Below are 9,085 nucleotides of genomic sequence, written 5' to 3'. Positions count from 1 at the left end.
ACCATGATGGGTGTATAACATATCATGAAGGGTTTATAATGTTTTATGAAGGCTGTATAAAATATCATGGGGAGTTAATAATATATCATGAAGGGTGTATAACATATCACGAAGAGTTTAGACCATATCATATCAAGGGTGGTATATAAATATCATGAAAGGTGTATAACATCATGAAGAGTGTAACAGATAATGAAGGCGTATAACATAGTATGAAGGGTGTATAACATATCATAAAGGGTTTATAACATGTCATGAAGGGCTTATAAACATAATGAAGAATTTATAAAACATTATGAAGAGTCTATAACACATTATATACCTACCAGTTCTATCATATATCATAGAAACTTTAGAAACATATAGTACAATTTATGATACATCCTCAAAGTAATAGAGATGTATAACTTTAAAAATAAAATAATAAAATATATCTTAAATTGAATGTTATATTGGTTAAATCTGAGATATAATAAGGTGCAATCTAAAATCGAATATCCTCGCGGGTTATATTGAAAATTATTTATCAGTTATACAACAAGTTGCATCAACTGTGGAGACTACAGACATAGTGGTGTCTGAAATAATGGAAACGGAGTCCAGCTCAAACCTATGAGCTTAGAAGAAATACCACTGGCCCTAGTCTTTGTAAGTTGCGCTGATCAAACTCTGGACAGCAGATGTGCGGGCTCTAGTGCCTTATTTATTAGTTGAGAAATTACGACCAATCATTTTCTTTTTGCGTTTAGGACATTAAAAATCAAATATTAAAATACTAGACAATTTATACTTTTGTGCACCGCCTAATATCAAAATTAAAAGTTACTGGACCAGTTAGTGCGAGGTACAACTTATACAATGGCGTTGTTCCATTAGGGCAAACCCTTTCTCCAGTGACAATGTCGTCCGCTAGGATTTTCCGGTGAAACAAATTACTTATATTCCATTTACGTTTTGACTCTTACCCGTGCTAACCATTTATGACTGACATATTATTTGCTTATTCTAAACAAGACATATTTTCAAAAAAGTCAATAGTGTCTGGTTTGAACAATTAGCAATTCTGTATAATTTGTAAGATTATAGTGTAATGATATATACAATATATACATTTACATTACGTGGTAATTTTTTCTTCTACTATCTCAGAATACGCTGAACGGAATCAAGAAGATGAGCCTATAGTGCAGAAAATAATTTATAGCCTTACAAATATAAGAAAAAGGTGTTAATAAAATGATGGATTCGTGGATTTAACACACACACATACACACACACATACATACATACATACATACATACATATATATATATATATATATATATATATATATATATATATATATATATATATATATATATATATATCCACACCATTCATGTGTTTAAAGGAAGACACGTGTGTTGCGTACGTGCGTAAGCAAGCGCGCGTAAGAGAGAGATTTGGATTTTTAGGGTAACTTTAAAAATTTTCCAGTCATAGCGCTACGATGTCTGCGGTGTGGCAGTTTATAGTGATGTCTAGCACTGGGGTATCATTATATGTCTTAGATATGTCTCGGCCGAGGTTTGAATCTGCGACCTTCTTCATTTAGAGCTGACGCTCTAACTACTTAGGCCATCGGAGCGGCCTCAATACACACATACAATTTAACTGAAATATCAACATAATCTAATGATAAAGATAATGGTTTATATATAAATGACGAACATATATGAGGGATATATGTATGTAGCCATTAGACGACTCAGAGAGTGACCAGTCTTTCTAATTTGATGCGAATGGTTGGAGGGTAAGTCTAATACTAGGCTGTCGATAGGAACTAATTTTTAACAACATATTTACCACTAGTGCTTGCACTAGACGAATAATTTCTGTTTTTCTGATAATAAACTTTAATCGATCCACATCGACTCTGAACAGAATCGTCATCATTATGCTCATCGTGCAGCTCAGCAAGATAGTCAATATCAACTTCTATGAGATAACTAACATCATCCGGTATAGTTTTATCATTATAGACCAGCATAGACTCCGATAATTCGCAACCATACAAATTATTGGCATATAGATAGGTTAAAATCTTGATGGTGCTGTACTATCGTAGTCGGGTCGATATTTATTATTAGCCTTAGCAGGCGTTTTGTTACGACACTTATTCCGCCTTGGTTCCACGTTCTATAAAGTTGAACATATCTGGGTCTGTTAATAGTTCTTGTTTTGTTTTCCTGTACTTGAGTAATGCATCCCATCTTAGTCCGGGTGCTGCATAACACCAAGCTTGGTCGAGTCCGTAGTTATCAACGCTGACATTTCTGAAATATTCAAATATATCTGCGAGCAACAGTACATCTGTGATAAGATATAATCATGATAATCTCCTAAGATTTTACAACCGAAGGAATCCCAAATCGATCAAGCATAGACATAATTACCGTCACTATCACACTCAAGATTTAATCTAGAATAAAATTTATCTTTTTCAGTAGACACGTTTCATCAAATCTACTCAAATCATCAAGATATTCGTAGGGAAAGATATATTTTCGTCTCAGTAAACTTGATTTATCACCGCAATGTTCAACTACATTATCAAATTTATTGCATCCCTTTACAAGCTCGTCTAGCGATGCTGCCATAAACTGCAGACTAACAATAAATCTTATCTTGCCTAGTGTCACCGACATGTACGTTTCTGTGTTATCTGGAATACATTTTATTTTTTTGTTGTTATTAATTTTGAGTGGTATATTATATCTTTATTACCGAACGCCTCAGCCATAATATGAGCCTCATATCCTCTGAAATTACGAAATACAACAGGAACGAAATCCGGTGCTTTATATTTTAAATTGCATCCATCACGTGCTGAACCACGATATTTTTCCAGTAATATGGCAGTGATCTTTTACTTTATGTTGAGGCAAAAGCGCCTGCTCACAAATATGGCATATTTCTGCTGAATCATATTCAGATTCTTGTTTTACTGCTAGTGGTTTCATTTTTTCTGTCTTAGCGAGTAACATCATGATGAGATCAATTTCGTCGATAAGGTTCCTTAGCAGCCAGACAGCAGGTTCCTTTCCACGATAAATACTTACTGGTTTTGATAAAGATTTATCAACAGCACAAACGACTTTATACGATGTTCCGCAAGGAATATGCTCATATATTTTTCTTGTTGAAGATTTATCATGGCTATTTGCTGCTCCTTGTCCTGGCAGTTAAAAAGACCCGAAATCTGCGTATACCATGAAAGGCACTTTCTTCTTGTGCCTGTAATTTGTAAATTGTAATATTTTTTCATCTTCGCCAGGCCTAGATATTTTCTAAGTGTTAGAACAATATTCGAGATGTTTAGTAAGTACATGTTGTGATATACAGCCGTGCAAACACCTGACACAGAAATATTTCTTTTCCTTATGCTTGTTATACTGACTTCCGACTAGCCCATTCAAGTTTTTTTTATCTACGAGTAATGATCTTTATAAAATAGTAAATTTGCTGTGTTTTTGTGATGCTAGATCGCTGATGTATATATATTGTTTATCATCGACACCAAGTACATTAATACCTCCAGGTAAAAGGATATTGTTCTGTTTTTCGAATTTTGGAATTGATATTCAGAAACAGGAAAGACAATCCCACTAAAGTTTAGACTATTAATATGACCAGTAGAATTCGATACCCGATAAAGATGATCTAGTGCTGGAAATAACGCCGATAATACTGACTAAACAGTTTTATCATAATTATTTACATTATTAAAACATTTTGATTTTTTTTATCGTAAGTGGGAGCTCAACATATGAGCTACCTCGCAGTGGATTATATTTCAATGTGTGGAACAGTATTTTCATTATCTATTCAAATTGCCAGCCAGACAAGACGTTGTATGCTTATCTATTTTCTTCCATATCTCCTGAAATAACTTATCTGACAACGACATTAAATCTGGCCCTGTTAGAATTCGAATAGATTTTGATGTGATATAAGGATCGTCAAATTCCTCACGTTGCCTAGCAGCAAGCTGCTCTACCGCAAGGTGCTCTGACGTAGGAGTGTGATTGACAGACCTATCATTGGCCTTAGAAAGCTTGGTACAGAAATGCAATATGAGTTTTAGACCCTTGTGCGTGGGAATCTGGGATTTAATTGTTGGCTGAAGCAGATGATATAAGTTTGTGGCAGAGAAATGTGTAAGTAAACGTTTAGTATTAAATAACAAACTGTTATCAAAACCAGCAAATGCTGTTGAGATTTTTGTCAAGAACAGACTTTTCTTTGCTATATCGGCAAGTTTCAACATTCCTATATCTTCTGTTTTATATTAATTCAAATGAGTGTGCTGCAAAAATTGTTAAATAAAGATTTAAAAAACACAATAGTTCTTTATGGAAAATTTATACGAGATGCCGATAATCATTAACGATCATGCTAGATATCAGGAGATTTTCTTGTGTCATCTGATATAATCTGTTTGCTGGTAACGAGCTTGGCGTTGTGATAAACATAAAACAAAAAATGCAATTGGAATATTAACGCCGGCTGGTTATAGGATGAAAGTGAAAGGAGTTAATGATAGCGAATACACCGGAATGTTCTTACGCGAATTTATCTGGACTTTGTTTAGCATGATATTCCAGACGGAATGAGAGTCTATCATATCAACGGCAGTGTTACTGAAAATACCATCGCCAACTTGTCATTACAAAACGAGTTTCAGCCACATCCAGTCTATGATCTATACGAAGCCTCCGATAGAGGAATTATTAACAATAAAGGTGTTGGAAGTATTAGTAATATGAGATATTTAATGGTAAAAGTACGAGGAACACAAACCGTCTATATTAATTATCTCTCTCACAGGTTCGTATCTGAAGTTTTTCATGGACTTATTTCAAATGGTTTAGTGGTTGACCACTCTAATAACGTTAGAATTGATAACAGACTTGAGAATTTGGAACTTGTTACTTCGAAAGAAAACGATAGACGAGGTAGGGGAGGTGGTGTTAATTTTAGACAACCAATCCGTCCTGTTATACCTAATAACTCTCACACAGGTGAAGAAATGTCGTTTCACCTCTATTACATCAGCTTCAAAGTATTTTAACATTGATTCAAAATCAATCAAGTGTGCTGCTGATGGTATCACTAAATCAGCATTATCGAAAAATTTAATGTTAGAATGGTCATTCAATATGAATCACCTGCCATTTAAAATAGTTGCTACCTCGCTATTCATTAGGTAGTAATTGAAATATTTCTTTAGGATTTCTTTGTCCTTTTCGACTAGGATCTTTCCCTGTCGAACTATATTATCAAGTTCTATACTGCTTAACAAAAATGAAAATATTTTCTCTTTCTACTTCAAAGCGAACTACCACGTTATTGTCACCACAAAACATATTTCTTACAGCCTTAAAATATTAGCTTGAATAACAAATTCGTCCATGTTTGATAATTAATACAAAAATTATGGTTAATTTACAGATCAATTTTCAGAATATATCTTATATCTTCCCTTGCGAGCCAGCAGTGAGCCCGTTTCAAAACAGTATCGCTATCGTATCTAACAAATATTTTTTTCTATATATTTCTCAGCTCTGATACCTCACAATCTGTCAGTAGCACATCAAAAGCTGAGTAAGGATCGTATTCAACGAGAAAATTAACATACTTGTTATCTGTTTTTTGGTCACTCATAAACAACATGACTGCGTCGAATATGAAGTTCATATTTTACATTTCAGCTCTGACTATTCTTGTTATTTCGTCAGGTATTTTATTATAGTAAATCAGATAAAAATCTTGTTTAAAACATGTCTCAAACAAATTTATTGTTTACGAAAAGATGTGATATCCTTATATTGATACTGATCGTGATCAGCCAGCCAGTCAGAATTTGAAAAATTCAAATAACAGTCAGCATACAGAACATCTCAAATTTGATCTAGAAGCATATTTTTTTCCTATTGAAGATAAATTTACAGATGAACCAGGTATAGTGCAAAAAGACGAACAAATTTATATCGCAGCAAAATCGCGGTATGATGTAAAATATCACCATCGCTACGAACATTAAAAGGTTTAATTTTTCTATCTCTGAATATCAACTATTCTGGGAGTTATTAAAGCCATGCATGAACGTGGCCAGTTAGACGTTTATAGCCGTCGAAAAAATCTAAAATTTGATTTTCTATTTTTTAAGATTTTTAACTTTATGGGAGAGTGCGCATTAACAACAGCACGAAGACAACATTTGATATTTGATATTGTTGTGCAGGCCAGTGAAATGTAAGTCTGTCCTTTTGAAATACGCACAGATTTATTGTGACTGGATCCAATCGTTGGATCGCTAGCGATTTAATCAAAGATTTTTTTCATTTCACTTGTTGGTATCCTGCTTTTAAAACTATCGCCGTAGCCTCTACATTTGACCAAACATTTTTTTACCTTTTCTTGCCTTCACTTGCTCGATGACGAATATATCCTGCTCTGTCTTTTGAAATTCCTGTTCATAGAAACTTCCAATAATTTCTTCTCCTAACCAGATTTATCATTTTCGTTGTCAAGGTAACATATATCATGTCGCATTGCAATTTCATTCACCTGAATATAGGGCTCCTCCCCCGTGATAGGATTGTCATTTTCATCAAGCTGCTTATCGAGAGCATTCCAGGGTCCTGTATACCTGTCAAAAGGCAATGTCCATCCATGTTTGGGTTTCGGTAATTTGCCAACTAACTTGTGAATATCCAAGCCGGATCTGAATACAGCTCGTTCGTTACAACACTGGCAATAAGTTACTATTTTGTCTTGCTCTATACAGAGATCGTGGTCAGCTTCAAGTGTACACGCATTTCTTTTGCAAATTGGCATTATTTTTTTTAAATAATTTACTCGTCAACTTAAGTAGTATTAAAACTAAATGGCGTTCCCTGATCTCCAGGTAATGGTGAGTCACTGTCATGTTTACCCCGACCCAGAGTAGCCCAGTTGAAACATGTATAATCAAGGTAATTCTGACAGGCCATTGTTTGATGTCGAACATTGCCGAAGGCTAGCACTAAACCGTTACGTAAGATTGTTGTGGCTAGAATAGAAGAACCGGACATCGGAGTTGCAAAGTCATAGACAGCCAATTATCACCTAGGTGTCGAAATGTTTCCAAGATCAAAAGAAATTGCCTGAAGAAGTGGGAGTGTCCTAACTTCTTTCCCCTGCAAACAGACAGGTTGAACTGGCCGCTAAGACGATTGGACAGGGGTACAGCGCCACCCAATCAGAATCGAGGTGGGGGGAGACCTTGATTTGGGTAGAATGATATCCCCGCGTTTTCCGGCAAAAGTTAGTTCGCTGAGAGAAATTACCCAGAGAAGAGGTTAGCGTAACTCCGAATAGCCATTCGTTATTGGCGGGAAAAATCTTAGAGCAGGAAATTCTAAGTAGAAAGCTTCAAATAAGGTCAGTAGATATTTGTTCGGTCTTTGTGGAATGCGACTGCATTTTAATTGTAGGTCGTATGTATACTTTATTATTACTAGAATCATAGTATGAAGAATTACTTTGTTTTGTTAATATGTTTGCATATTTTGAAGAAATGAGTTGATATTTGTAAAGACTTATATAGCTTGCTAGCCGTCGTAAGAGTTAATATTGTACTTTGCTATGTGGGTATTTTATAGTAGACTAACACATATGTTCATATGATTATAGATTTTGCCATTGTTGAATATTTGTAATGTACAGACATGCGTCTGATTGTTGTCAGATTGTAGTACGATGAGATTAAATATATATGTGTATATACTGACGTGACGCAATGTATTAATGTCTGTATAACAATTCGCTGATACCGTGTTATTACGCCATTGTTTACCCTGCAAGAAGTGTGTGGGAATTTCGATGTGTATGCATGCGTGGCCGAAACAGTGACAGCTATCTGATGATTAATTGTCGATATAGTGTGAGGTGAGATTCGATAAAACATGTTAACGCCTTGCGGTTTCTCACAGGAAGCTTTGAGTGACAGACCAGTTAAAGTTGGTCCCGTAGTCTCGGATAGAGAGACGGAGGAAAGGAGAAGAAAGGAGAAGAAGGTGAAGTTGAAGTCTGGGAGCGAAATTGGAGGAGGACATAATAGAGAGGGAAAGGAGAAGAAAGGAGAAGTTGAAGTCTGGGAGTGAAGTTGGAGGAGGAGATAGTAGAGAGGGAAACAGAGACAAAGGAGGAGTTAGAGGAACGGAAAGAAGGAAGAATCAGCGGGAAGAAATAGATGAGTAGATGCAAGGACGGGGGAAAATCGAACTCACACTGTAAATCACGGGATGAATTAGGCTGTCACTTGGTCGAGGGAAAGACGAGTGATTGGAAGTTATCGTTTTAAATTATCACATTTATTAAATTGTTATTGATTGAATTTCATCTTCGTGTTCTCTATAATTTAACCGTCGGCATTGCTGACTGGGGGCTCAGAGCTGTAAATCTATATCATCACTAATTTAACTTTCTAACCTAACGAGCCAGGGTGGAACTTTCATCATAATTTTATTAAATTATATTGGAAGAACCCCACCCCAATACCCCAGAACGCCACAGTCACGTTTGAGAGACATATTCTTTTTCTGGTCACAGGTAGCACATACACTTTTAAGTATTAGTCGGTTATTTCTGGTAAATTCCGTGGTTTCATTTGTATTTTCCGTTTTATATCTGGATATCAGACAACACGTAGTCATTTTATATTTGCTTCTAAGATAAAATTGCAATTGTATCGTTTCCCATGCTTGGATTAGGTGTGAATTGTAATAAAAATTTCAGAAAATCAAACGCAGAGTGCTTTGCACTCGTGGACATTTGTTTGATAAACATAACGCAGTAATATCCACAAGCTACAGTTCCAACTGGCTGTTGTTGATTAGACGAATAAATTGATTTTTTTTGGTTGTTGTATTTGTGGGACGATAGCACGTACTGTTTCATAAAATCACTCGGTGATAGCTCAAACGAATCAAAATATCTGTTTTTATAAGGCGCTACTCAACGCGTGCCAGATCCAGCGTTGAAATTTTGGACATTTAT

The sequence above is a fragment of the Sinohyriopsis cumingii genome, chromosome 1, assembly GCF_028554795.1.
Source record: "Sinohyriopsis cumingii isolate HCF-2022 chromosome 1, ASM2855479v2, whole genome shotgun sequence".
In the NCBI taxonomy this organism is placed as follows: Eukaryota; Metazoa; Mollusca; class Bivalvia; order Unionida; family Unionidae; genus Sinohyriopsis; species Sinohyriopsis cumingii.
The sequence above is the reverse complement of the archived record's forward strand: the minus strand, read 5'-3'. Positions refer to the sequence as shown.